This window comes from Magnolia sinica, chromosome 6 (assembly GCF_029962835.1).
Source record: "Magnolia sinica isolate HGM2019 chromosome 6, MsV1, whole genome shotgun sequence".
Lineage (NCBI taxonomy): Eukaryota > Viridiplantae > Streptophyta > Magnoliopsida > Magnoliales > Magnoliaceae > Magnolia > Magnolia sinica.
The window spans coordinates 45,601,005-45,615,670 of NC_080578.1; the positions used below are offsets into that span (position 1 = coordinate 45,601,005).

The 14,666-nt window shown below is 39.2% G+C and overlaps 1 pseudogene; it reads left to right on the forward strand.

Moving 5' to 3' along the window:
* Positions 1-997: 997 nt before the first annotated feature.
* LOC131249613 (auxin-induced protein 5NG4-like) lies at positions 998-12,629 on the forward strand (annotated as a pseudogene).
* Positions 12,630-14,666: the final 2,037 nt, after the last annotated feature.

Consider the following 14,666-nt stretch of genomic DNA (forward strand, 5'->3'; position numbering starts at 1 on the left):
TACTGATGTGAGAGAATAGGCCCTCTTACAACTTATAAGAAACTGACTAAACTGCGGATCTTTGATAGTTGGAGGCAAGACTTCAACTTTTTGCATTAACCTCAATAATAGTATCAATGAAATTAGGTACCTTCAAGAGATCAATAAGGTTTTTGGGACACTGGAAGGCCATGCACCAGACATAATAGATAGCTAATAATAAGAGAATAACAATGCTTCCATGCTCAAAAACCAGAAAAAGCAGTGGGAAGATGCATGTTTCAAGAGAGCAGTCAGATACAACTTACTAAGAGAAAATGGGCAATGGCTGCACCGCTAGCACCTAAGCCGCACACGAATATAAGAATTGGGTCTAAAATGATATTCGTAACATCTCCTACCATGAAATCCAGTCAAGAACAAAAAATGATTAGTTTTAGGTACAATTGTATATAATGTAAGACTCAAATAAGAAAGCTGAAAGATTACAAGAGGATTATTCAGTCTTTATCTAGATATTAAAGACTCGGCCACTAAATATAGATCAATCCTGCTTGAATTCCGGCTAACTTGAAGTAGTTTAAAAGATCTAACCTCATTTGATCAGTTTATAATGGTGATGCTTTAAAGATGCAGTTAAGTTTTGTAGGGAGGTTTACACGTTTAGGGAAAAAACCATTAATCTTGTTGTTTTTCGGCCCCTCTTGTGGGTTATTATGATCTTCCACGTGTACACCTTCTTATTGCATTCTTCTAAATGTGGCAGACATGTATCCAAATTCATCTCATGTCATCTCCATCACACAGGGAATTAAATCTCCTCTGTTCCTTTGGAAATTCAATAACAACCTCTAAAGAAAGTGCGCTTGCGTGGCATGCATGTTGCTGCACTGATCATGATTTAAAACTAGAAAAATAAAGGCCTACTCAAAAGTAACGGCCGTCAATGGTTCTCAATAGCTATAAGAGATCATGAAAACTAGCTAAAGCAAGAACTGTATTGAAGAGAATGGTAACGATGAAAGACTGCGGTTCCTATGCTGCTATAATCTTCGTGCAGCTCGCTTATGGTGGATCGAACATCCTCAGCAAGGTGGCCCTACAAAAGGGACTGAGTTCCCTAGTGTTTATAGTGTATCGGCATATTATTGCCATGCTCGTTTTGGGCCTTTTTGCTTATTTTATAGAGAGGTAAACATTTCTAAACCCTGAAAGAGAGATGGTTGAGGATAAAGGTGGGTTTGGAGGTGGTGGGACACATTACATGCATGGCTCAGCTCATGGTCGAGCTTGGGTCCACTTGAGTCTCGTGCTATTGAAAGTGGACCAACTTCAACTGGTGTTCGACTAGCTAGCCCAGCTTCTAGGCCTGTTTATCACCAATAAGAGCGTGGCCGATAAATGGGTCTTGCAGTTTATGCCATATATGAGCCACACCCAAACGGGCCTTAAACCCATCATCTCAACCTTGTGTACTTAGTAGGGCTGTTCATGCGACGAGCTAGCTCGAAAAGCTTGCTCGACTCAACTCGAGTATGCTCGGATTGACTCAGCCTGAAAGGCCAACTTGAGGCGAGTCAAACTTGTTTTCTAAAGCTTGAGTTGAGTTGGAGCTAAGTTTGACCATGGTGCATTTCAACTCGACTCAAAGAATATATATATATATAGGGAAAAGGTACTATGCGCTCGACTTCACGATAAGCTCCCGTGAGGTCGAGCTGTGTGGGCCCCACCATGATGCATGTTGACCATCAACACCATGCATTTGATAGGTCCCCTCTAAATTATGGGATATCCCAAAAATCAGCCGTATACGGAACTCAGGTGGGCCATAGCATCTAAAATCATGTGAAGACACCATTAAAACATATAAAAGCACTTGGTGGGGCCCACCTGAGTTTTGAATGCTGCTGAAACTTGGTCTGAACCCTCATCCAAGTGGTACACACATAATGGATGGGCTGGATTTTCAAACCACATCTCGGTGGGCCCAAAAAATGATTATGAATGTTTTAATGGTGCACGGCCCCTCCCTACTTCTGTATGTGGTGTGGCCCACACAAGTCACGGATTGACTTGATTTTTGAGACCTAGGCCCACGATGGAATGGTGCATCTAATTGATGGGGTAGATGTTCGAAACGCATCATGGTGGGGCCCACACAGCTCGACCTTATGGGACGGACTCGTGAGGTCGAGCGCATAGTACCTTTTCACATATATATATATATATATATATATATATATATATATATATATATATATATATATATATATATATATATAAAAAGTTAAAAAACTTAAAAAAGTTAAAACTTAAAAGTTTTTACGTTTTACTAAAAAAAAACCCTACCTGACCCTACCCATCCTCATTCTCTCTCTTTCTTTTTCCCTTGTCCTACCGAGCACGAGCAGACGCTGCAGCTCACACGGACTCTCTGCCCAACCGACTGCCCATCTCTTTCTCTCATTCTCCTGATTTCTCCGAGCAACCCGCACAGCCCACTCGGCGACTTCGAGCAACCCGCTCCCAATCCATGACATATGAACAAGCTCAACTCGACTTGACTCGAACCACTAGCTCAACTCGAACTTGACTCGACTGCTTTGGCAAACAAGCCAAACTTCAATGTTGAGCTCGAGGGTGAGCTCGAGCTCGAACTCAAGTATAGCATGGACGAGTCAAGCCGAGCTTAGCCCACCTCGACTCGACTCAGCTCGATGTACAACCCTGGTACTTAGGCATTGTTTTGTCAATGGGCTAGGCTTGCTCATTAGGGCTAAGCTTGCCATGGTTGAGACTAGAAAGTTTCAATGGGCCACCATTTAAATGAACCATGATGACAAATATCGTTCTTAGGAATTTCTTGAGAGATTTTCAACTTGTTGAGGTTTCTCTCAGGATATTATCAGGAAAATCTTTCTTAAAAAATAAAATGAAAAATCTAAAAATATCTATTATAAAATTAAGAAACAAATTTATTTAAGTATATAGTTACATAAGGAATTAGTAAGTTTAAAATCTCTCATTAATATTGAGATAATTTCATGATAAAATCACAAAAATTAAGAATTGCTGATTATTTAAAACTACCAGGCACTAATATCGTCTATCTTATTTTTCATTTCACAAGAATATAACAATATTTCTAAAATCACAGTGGTATTTGTAACAATGGCCTAAGCTCGCTTCTTTGTTGCTAGCCCTAATTAGTATTATCATCGACAAGCAACCTGTTGGAAACCGTGGAAGCACACAGAGCAGAATCAAGAAAAGTATATGCAATCACATAAACAAACCCAAACAAAAACAATCCAATTTTTACGTAGAAAAACCCTTGTAAGAAAAAAATTCACGCATGCATAAAGCTATAAGTAATACCCTATAGAGGCATAATTATAAGAGATAGATGATCTTTCCAATTCAAACAAGCTTCGGATCTCCTTCAAACGTTAGCCATGCACTTGAACCCTTGGGAACATTTGAAAAAGTCCTAATACACCTTAATCTCCCCCTAATCACAATTACACCTGATATATATACTATAATAACCAGAATAGGAAATAAATTACACATGCAATTTTGTGTGCAACTTCGATGGGACCTTCGATGGCATCGACATCTCTCAAATATATGTTGATGGCATTGAAGCCTCTTTCAATGCCATCAAGAAAACATTTAAAACAGTCCAACAACAAACATGGATTTATTTTAATTTTCTCGATGAGATTGAACATCTCTCAATGGCATCGATTGTTATAAAACAGATGTCTTAAATCTTGTTCACCGAGATACTCGACCAATCGAGGGACTGGCACAACTAGTCGAAGGTCCCTTCGACTGGTCGAAGCTTGTTCGACTCGAAGTTCAGCAATGATGTATTTGGGATTTCTAGGTTGCTCGACCAGTTGAAGGATAAGCTTAACCAGTTAAAGGGGTCCTTCGACTAGTCAAAGCCCTGGCTCAACTAGTCAAGGGTTACGCAAACAACATGCGGTTTATGGGCTCGACTAGTCAAGGGTTACGCAAACGACACGCAGTTTATGCGCGGAATGTGTAAATTTGAGGCGGTTTCTATGGAGGTGCGTAAGTGGGGTTTCCTCATCTATAAACAGGAGTCCTTAGGGCCATTCTCAAGCATGTTAAGGCTTTCTAAAGGGTTTAGTAATGGTGATATCAAGGTTGTTTGAATTAGATAAGTCTTTTCTCTTTGTAATTTCTATTTTCATAGTGGAATTCTCTCGCTATGTGCCATGGTTTTTCCTCGAAAGGGTTTTTCACATTAAATTTTTATGTTCTCTTGTGATTGCTTAGTGCTCTTGGATTGCTATCCTAGATTCATATCTATGTGATTTCGCAGCACAAATTTCCAACAAGTGGTATCAGAGCTATCATTGGGGCACAGATCTGAATCTACAGGATTAGTAATAATGAAAAACGACAATTTTGATATTGAGAAGTACTCAGGAAAAAATAATTTTGAGTTATTGAAGGTTAAGATGATTAGCCTATTAACCAAGCAAGGCGAGATTAAGGCTCTTGAGTAGCAGAAATTTACCATGAAAGATGAAGAATGAGAAAACCTTGATAGTAATGAGCCTCTATCCGTTTTTGTCTCACGGATGAGGTTTTCTATAATGTTTTGAGGGAGAAAACTATGGGTAGTTTATGAGTGAAGTTAGAAAACATCTATGCAAAGAAGTCCTCTGAAAATCATCTGCACTTGAAGCTACAATGTTATACTTTCAAGATGGCAGATGGTGGAGATTTAGAAGCCCACATCAGCAACTTTAATAAATTGATGTATAAATTATTGGATATGGAGGAAGTGGTTAAAGATGAGGAATAGGCATGTATAATGTTGAATTCTCTTCCTGCATCGTATGAGTCATTTAGGGACATAATGCGCACCGCAAATAAAACCCTGAGGTCGACACTATTATTTCAGCCCTTCAAGGAAAGGCTATGAGAAAGCTAAATGGCAACATAGGGGCATCTTCCGATGCACTGATTACGAGGGGCAGAGATTTTGAGCGAGGTACATGATCTTCACGACCTAGATCCAAATCCAAGGGCAAGTGCAAAAGAAAAATAAAGTGTTGAAACTGTTGGATGTCTGAACACATGAAGAAGGATTGTAGAAATCCTAAAGCAAATAAAGAAAATTCAGTAGCTTCTTCCAAGGAGGCCAATGTTGTCACATTTAATGAAGAAACAAGTGGTGGTGATGTTCTGTCTGTTTCCATAATTGGTCACTTACACGACAATCATAAAGACTAGTGGATACTTGACACAGGGGCATCATATCATATAACTCCTTATCGAAGTTGGTTCGCCAGTTATAAGGAATGCGATGGTGGACAGGTTTTTATGGGCAATGCCAATACCTGTAATGTTGTGGCTATTGGTACAGTGAGCATCAAGATGTTTGATGGGATGGAGCGTACCTTGACTGATGTCAGGCACGTTCCTAATATGAAGAAAAGTCTGATTTCTCTTGGTGCACTCGAGGCTATAGGGTGCAAGTACACCGGTATTGATGGTGTCCCTAAAGTTTCAAAACGAGCAGTCGTGGTTATGAGAGCGCAAAGGTACAGAAACCTTTATAGGTTGATTGGGAGCACTTCAGTAGGTGGAGTGGTAGAAACTATTGCAGACTCCATGTCTCTACGTATGTATCATACATGTCTGGGCCACATGAGCGAGCAAGGCATGAAGGTACTTTCTGATTGATGTTTGATTCCAACCTTTAAAAATTTTAATTTAGATATATGCGAGCATTATATATATGATAAAGATCTAAATTGTCTTTTAAATCTAAAAAACATGTAGATAAAGGATGCTTGATTATGTGTACTCTGAAATAAGGGGTTCATCACTAGAAGCTTCCATTAGGGGGTCATCATGATTGTTTCATTCATCGATGACTACTCCAGGAAAGTTTGGGTTTACTTCATGAAACGTAAATCTAAAGTTTTCACCATATTTAAACAATAAAAGACAATAGTGGAAAAATAGTTAAGATGAAAAATAAAAGTTTTAAGGACTGACAATGGTGGAGAATTTACTTCCACTGAGTTTAATGATTATTGAAATGATGAATGGATCATCAAGCACAACACAATGCGCCACACGCTTGAACAAAACGGTGTGGCTGAACGAATGAATCAAATTCTCCTGGAGAGAGCCAGATGCATGTTAAGTAATGCTGCGTAGGGCAAGGACCTATGGACAGATGCCCTTAACACGGCTTGTTATTTGGTGAACTGGTCTCCTTCAACGGCAATAGAATGTAAAATCCCAAAGGAAGTATGGAGTGGTCAGAAAATTGACTACTCATATCTACGCATATTTGGTTGTAAGGCTTACTCTCATGCACTGTCAGTTGAGAGAGATAAGCTAGACTATAATCCAAAAAGTACATCTTGTTGGTTATGGTATTGGTGTGAAAGGTTATAGGTTATTTGACAAGGTCATTACTCGTCATGACGTTAGATTCGATGAAAACTCTTTATTCCACAAGAATGATCAAGAGGAGCAAGAGGAACCAAAAAGGTTGATCGTAAATGTTCAGATTAACATGGATGATACTCAGGCAGAGACAGATGTGCAGATAAAGGTACAATATCAAGTGGAGCAGCCACTTATGAGAAGGAACCCACCGCGTGATCGCAGGTTACCGGTAAGATACAGGGACAACTTTAATATTGCATATGCCCTCATTACAGATGAGAGGGACCCATTTAGTATTCAGGAAGCTCTTGATGAGCCTAATGTAGAAAAGTGAAAGGCAGATATGGATGATGAGATGGACTCGTTGCACAAAAATCACATATGGGAGCTGGTGGACTACCAGTGGGCCGAAAAGTAATTGGATATAAGTGGTTATTTAAAAGGAAACAGGATAGATACAAAGTAAGTTTTGTAGCAAAGGGTTATTCTTAGAGAGAAAGAATCGACTTCACAAAGATATTTGCACCAGTGGTTAAGCAGGTATCTATCAGACTCGTGTTGGCGTTGGTTGCCCATTACGATCTCAGGCTGGAACAGATGGATGTCAAGACTGTATTCCTACATGGGGAGTTGGAAGAGCAGATCTACATGAAGCAACCATAGGGCTACGAAGTTAAAAGGGCAGAGAAAAAGGTTTGCAGGTTAATGAGGTCGTTGTATAGCTTGAAATAGTCGTCTAGGTAGTGGTATAAAAAATTTGATTCTTTTATGGTGAGTCAGAAATTTACTTTGAGAGAATATGATCACTGTGTCTATTACAAGACGCTGAGTGATGACAGATTCATCATCCTAGTATTATATGTTGATGATATGTTGATCGCCAGTCATTATATGTCTGAAATCAACATACCGAAGACTTAGTTATTAGGGACATTCGAGATGAAAAATATGGGGGCTTCAAAGAGGGTTCTTGGCATAGATATTCATAGAGATAGGAAGAAGAGCGGGCTTTGGTTATCATAGGTAAAATACCTTGAAAAAGTGTTGATCAAGTATGGGATGGACCAAGAAAATTCGATGAGCATTCCCCTCACTTCAAACTTTCCTCATAACAATGTCTTAAATTAAATGAGAAAAAGTAGGTTATGTCTCATGTGCCCTATTCGAATGCGGTTAGCAATTTAATATATGTCATGATCTGTACAAGACCAGATATTTCACAGGTAGTCGGTGTTGTGAGCAGATACATGTCAAACTTCGACAAACAACATTAGGAAGTGGTGAAATGGCTACTTCGATGCATTTAAGGTACGAAAAACTACGTCTTAACTTTCGAGAAGACGGGGACAGAGCTAGTAGGGTATGTGGATTCCGACTATGCAGGCAGTATGGATTCCAGAAAGTTTACTTCAGGATACTCGTTTGTACTAGCAGGTGGAGCAATCAGTTGGGCAGGTGGAGCAATCAGTTGGATGTCGAAACTTCAGTCTATGGTGGCTTTTTTCACGACCAAAGTAAAATATTTGACACTGACAGAAGTTTTTAAAGAAGGTGTTTAGCTCAAATGCATGATAAATCAGTTCGGACTTCAGCAGAAAACCATGCCAGTTAACTATGATAACAATAGCACTATCAATTTGACTAAAAATTCTATTTATCACTCACATACTAAATGTTCGTCACCACTTTATCGACAAGTGCTTGAGAAAGGAGGCGTAACACTGGAGAAGATTCACACCAGCATGAATCCAACAGACATGCTTACTAAGGTTATTCTTATAGAGAAGTTCAAGTTCTATGCAACTTCTCTAGACTTGACGATGGCGTAAAAGAATGACAAAGTGTGCACGAGAAGCGTTGATTGAAGCTATGATGCGTTGCAGAGATAAGAGAATAAGTTAAAAAGCTACATGGTTAAAGATTGAAGACATGATGGAGATTGTTATAAAACAGATGTCTTAAATCTTGTTCACCGAGATGCTCGACCAGTCGAGGGATTAGCTCGACTAGTCGAAGGTCTCTTCAACTGATCGAAGCCTGTTCGACTCGAAGTCTAGTAACGATGTATTTGGAATTTCTGGGATGCTCGACCAATCGAGGGATAGGCTCGACCAGTTGAAGGGGTCCTTCGACCAGTCGAAGCCCTGGCTTGACTAGTAGAGGGTTACACAGACGGTACGTGGTTTGTGCCCGGACTGCGTAAATTTGAGGTGGTTTTTAGGGAGGTGCGTAAGTGGGGTTTCCCCATCTATAGATATGAGTCCCTAGGGCCATTCTCATGTATGTTAAGGGTTTCTAAAGGAGTTCCAAGGGTTCCTAAAAGGGTTTTAGGATTTCTAAAGGGTGTAGCAAGGGTGACATTCGAGGTTGTTCAAATCGAGTAAGTCATTTCTCTTTGTAATTTTTATTTTCATAGTGGAATTCTGTCACTTTGTGCTGTGGTTTTTTCTCAAAAGGGTTTTCCATGTTAAATTTTTGTGTTTTCTTGTGATTACTTGGTGCTCTTAGATTGCTATCCTAGATTCATGTCTGTGTGATTTCGTAACACAAATCCCCAACATTAATATCCGCTTGATGTGACACTGACATATTTAAGACATCAACAACACATCCAAACTATTCTCCAATTGTTCTCTTGATCACCAGTCATGTAGAAAACGGCGTCTGCCTCTTTCAGGTCCAATTCTTGTGAAAACACTCTTTCTTGCTTCGCTTGGGATCACAATCCATCAGAACCTCTTCTATGTGGGCCTCGACTACAGTTCACCCGTCGCCGGTGCTCAAAGTAACGTCATTCCAGGTTTAACGTTTATGCTGGCGGTTCAACTCAGGTGAGGGTTTCGTTATAATTACAGCTTTGACACTAATGGTTGAGAACTTAACAGGCAATGATTCTTTGATATTCCTATCTCAGGATGGAAAAGGTGCAAATAAGGAGTGTCCGAGGGTGAGTTAAGCTCTTTGGCACCTTAACATGCATTGTTGGTGCCCTAACTTTTACATTGTGGAAGGCTACTAATTCAAGGGCTTTGTTAGAAGCCCTCTAATCAATGTTCATGGTAAAGATTCTGATGGTGGGCCAGGGCACATTAAAGATGACTGGATCAAAGGCTCGGCTCTGATTCTAATAAGTAGTGTTGCATTTAGTCGGTGGCTTATTCTCCAGGTTTTAAGATGGATGGTCCCTTTCTCTTCTTTCCTTTTCTTATATATATATATATATATATATATATATATATATATATATATATATATATATATATATAGATATTGTTTTTAACAAATGAAATTTACTTTTTAGAGATGGTTGACATGATATCAACATGACCACGGATTGTTTGTCATAGTGGGCCCGGCTTGGAGATGCTGCAGTATGACAACATACTCGATGGATCATCCTAGCCATCTGATTGATCGTCTGTAATGGGTATTTAAGAAAAATAAGCCCACTGCCACATACTACTAATGGATGGTTAGGATTGTCTTTTGAGGACCCAGTTAATGAATCATCTTATATTTCTAGTATCGCTAAATTCTCATTTTGCATACTTGCTTAACGGTCCTTGATTGGCCCATCCAAGTCCCAGGTCCCTGTTGCGGCATGGTGTAATGATCTGGATCGTCAATCTGGTTAGCCTTAATATTGACGGAGATGAGAAAATAATATATAGCTGCCTCCAATAGACAAGATATACATACAGTTGCATGTCTACTGCGAGTGCTTAAGATTGACAGTCCAGAATATCCATCCATGAAGTCATTTAAGGCCATGCATCATGGATTGTCCTTGATATAAAAACCTCACATCTTAATTCTTTTTACTTTGATCTGTCCATAGGCCAAGGTTTATGAGGTATCCTGCGAGATTATCAATCAATACTATGATGTGTTTCTTCGCATCTTTGCAATGTTCTGTGGTTGCAATTGCTTTCGACAGGAAAACTGCGTCATGGAGATTAGACTGAAATGTGCAGCTCCTTTAAAATAAAATTAAATTAAATTAAAATTAAAATTAAAATAACTGTGTTTCCATTCATATCATCAACAAAATTACAAAGGATACAGCTTTTGGGCGCACACAGGCAGACAAAAAGAGATCCAGTTCGCCTGTGATGTGACTATTCAGAGAAAGAAAAGGGTAAAGGAAAAAGAATTATTTCTCCCTTAATGCTCCTATACCCGCTTTGTCGAGAAAACAAAGGCACCTAATCAACCTAGGGAGAGCGGCCATCTTGTCCGCCCAAAAGGTTCCCTGATTTGCCGCTCCTAAATGAGCGAGGCCATCCGCCGGCCCATTAATTTCACGGGGAATAAGCGAAATGGAAATGTTTCATTTGTTTTGAAGATTTTTTATTCTCGATAACCGGTAATTCCACTTCCAATGGAGGTGCAATGACCCCTTGAAAGCTTCCACCAGAAAAGAAGAGTGAGTTCTTCCAATGGAATGTGCAGCTCCTAACAATAGTCTACTGTGTGAGTTCTCTTTCCCTGACTTGGCTTTGCCCCTTGACCTTTGACATATTAGATTGGCCCATGACATGGGCTTTGGCTTGAGTCATTTTGGCCTCACTTGGCCGCACCCATGACAAGTTCACATGTACATGCATTATATTTTACAAAATATTCCATTCCAATCTATTCCTAGGGAAGGATAAGAATTTCTTGTAACGGGGGGTAACGGAAAATTCATGCCACCTTAACATAGTCCATGACATATGCCATATGCCGTTGTTGTGTGTGTGTGTGTGCACTTGTCAGATGTGGACTCCACAATAAAAATAAATAAAAACTCCCTCATATAAAATGATTATTTTGTCCTCTTTATTACAGACTCGCATCTAATTAGCCTGTGCTTTTTCATTGGTGAACACTGAGTGTTACGGTTTGTTAGTTTTGTTCCACTTTTTGAAGTCTCAAGTCTGTCCACTAGTGGATGACTTCCTATCTTTAGAGTGCATGACACATCCAGTCTGTCCAATATGTTGGCCCCACTCTGAGAATCACCTTGTTTAAAAATCAGCCCAACCACATTTGTATTTTATTATTTATCAATGGTTTGACATTATTTTCTATGGTATGGCCTACTAGATGAGTGGACGGGACTTATTTTTGCACAAGATGATCTCCACGGAATTCCAACCTTATGGTTTGGAAGTTGTGTGCTGGGCGGACATCTCTAACATGTTGGACTTAACTGGGCTCGGCCCATTGCCACCCCTATTAGGGTCGCAAGCATGTTTAGGTTAGGGTCAATCTGAGCCCAACCCCATTATTAATTAATGAGGTATAGGAGTCAGGACCTGGCTGAGGCCCATTCCTTTTAGTAAGGTGGCTTTTGATTTCAACCCAAGCCAATCCATTGACATCATAGCGAGGCATTTTATGGGGTTTGGTTCAGGTCTTTTGTGTTTCTCTCATGTTTCAACATCTTACTCTTCACGTGTGTGTTTTTGTTCAGGGAACTGTAATCTCTACGCTCGTATATTACCTACAGACATGGTGTATCAGTTTGAAGGGACCCGTTTTCAACGCAATGTTTTCGCCGCTGCTTCTTGTTGTGGTGGGGATTTTCTCAGCCCTTGTTTTTGCAGAGCGTCTACACTTAGGCGGGTTCGACCAAAGGACTTTGGAATGTTTTTGGGAAAAGTCTAACTTATTCTTGACTTGATTTCTCTTTATTAAATAATTCCACATGGGTACACTCATCTGCATGTAAGATATGGGTTGTTCATCAGCTGGGCTCGTGGTGAATGGACCCAAGTCTAACAAATAGTTTAGCCCACTTATCAAGCAGAAATAACGGTTGGAAAAGGATGGCCAACAGTCCAAATCTTATGCACCATGGCCCACCTAATAAGTGGACCATTTTTCTTTTGTGCTATGGCACATTCATTGGTGGGCCCTTCCGATGAATCACCTAAACCCACCTTGGAAATTTGGGGTTGTTCCCTCCCATTTAGTATTCAAAATCAACAGTTCTGATTCATTGTCAGTGCCTAGCATGAATTTCAGTATTTCCATTATTTGCTTGCAGTGTGATTGGTGTATTCCTCACCATCTTTGGCCTCTACTGTGTTTTATGGGGCAAGAGCAAGGATGTCAATGCATCCCAGATGGAAGGAAAACAAGGGAAAGAGAGAAGTCCAACCAATCAAATTTCCATGGAAAATCTTTCCAACAAAATCTCAGCCAATTAGGCAAGTGAAAAGTGACCATGTCTAGACCGTATTATTTATGCATTTGGCAGAACTGGAGCCATTTGGTGCATCCCGCAAAATGCCAATGGTAGAGGTGCCAAACGGTCTTTTACAACGATGAGGCTCAAAATGAGAATGGAATGATTATGAGATGGGACCCATGATCATTCAATCTTATTTTGGTGTAGAAGCAGCCCAACACCATTGATGCCGATTCCCAAACAAAACATGTAAGCATAATCAATGGTAGATTAGGTTTCAAGATTCTTCTTGGATATGTTACCCATGTTTATTAGAAGTGGCTCATGTTGCCTGTTAAAATGTCAAGTCCTCTTGAAATGGCACAAACGTGAAAATGGGGATTGTAGTTCATGTGAATCTGTATATTTTGATTGCTAATATGCTAAAACACTGGTTTCATGGTCACCAGAGCTGATTTAGCCACAAATTTCACCCAATTGGCATAGGAAGTATTTGGAAAACACTATCCAATTGAGTTGTAAGTATTAGCACTTATACTGAAGATCTAGGACATGATATACAAAAACAATTATGTAACAGCAACTGTGGGACCTGCTGCGTGATATAAGCTGTAACATTAAGTCTGAAAAAAACAAAAGGCATGTAATGGGCCTGTAACAGCCATAACAGATTACAAGCGGATGCATTTTCTGTTGGAGTAACAGCAACTCAATCACAAATAACACACATTTCACAAATAACACACATAAAACAATAAGGGATGTTTTTTTAAAATGTAGGATAGCAGAGTATGTTGAATTTTTCTGGACATCTACACTATATAGAAGACTCTTTTATAAACATGATATAGACACCTAAACTAACACTTGAGAGATTCTTGCTAAAAGAATTAATCAGCAACTAACATGTGGCTTGACCACATTCAATTTAATTACAACAAACGGTGAGAAAACAATAGAACTTCAAATGTTCTTATGACCGTTGGACAACAGCGTTCAATCGGGTTTGAATTATTCTCAACACAACCCCCTGATTCAAACAACTTCAACTCCGAGCATTTCTCGTAACTTGACAAATTTATGCCAGGAAAGCGCTTTAGTGAAAATGTCTGCAATTTGATCCTCATTGTTGCAGTATTACAACTTGATTTCTCCTTTCGCAACGAGTTCTCTTATGAAGTGATGATGTACTTCTGTGTTTAGTCCTTACATGAAATGCTGAATTTTTTGTCATTGCAATGGTAGATTTGTTGTCGCAGTAGATTACCGTGACTTCTTCTTGTTTTTCCTTCAAATCGGATAAGATCCTTTTAAAGCATACTATTTGGCAAACGGCACTTGTGGTAGCAATGTATTCGGCTTCCGAACTTGATAGTGCGATAGTTTCTTGCTTCTTAGTCACCTATGATATCATTCCGGTTCTAAGACTAAGTGAAAATCCCGAAGTGCTTTTTCTGTCATATGCACAACCGGCCCAATCACTATCAGTATAAGTCACAAGTTTAAAATCACTCACCTTGAGATACCTGATACCAAAGTTCAATGTACCACGAATATATCGTAGGACTCTTTTTGCTACTCCCATATGTTGTTTACTTGGATTTTGTATGAATCTGGATAGAAGGCTTACAGCAAATATTATATCTGGCCTTGTATGAGTCAGATAAATTAGTCCACCAATCAAGCTTCTATAGTCTTTTCCATTAGTTTTATCTACCTCATCTTCTAACATAAGTTTATCATTTGTATTCATGGGAGTTTTTACAGGATTACAATTAGTCATATAAAATCTTTTTAATATATCACGAGCATACTTTTCTTGACATACAAAAATACCTTTGGAATCTTGAATAATTTGCATGCCTAAAAAATAATGTAAAAGGCTCAAGTCGATCATTTAGAATTTAGACATTATATTTTCTTTAAATTGTTTTATCAAACTTATAGAATTGCCTGTATATATTATATCATCAACATACAAGCAAACTATAAGGATTTCCATACCTTGAGTTTTCATATAAAGAGTAGGTTCACTTTCACTCCTCTTAAAATTAGT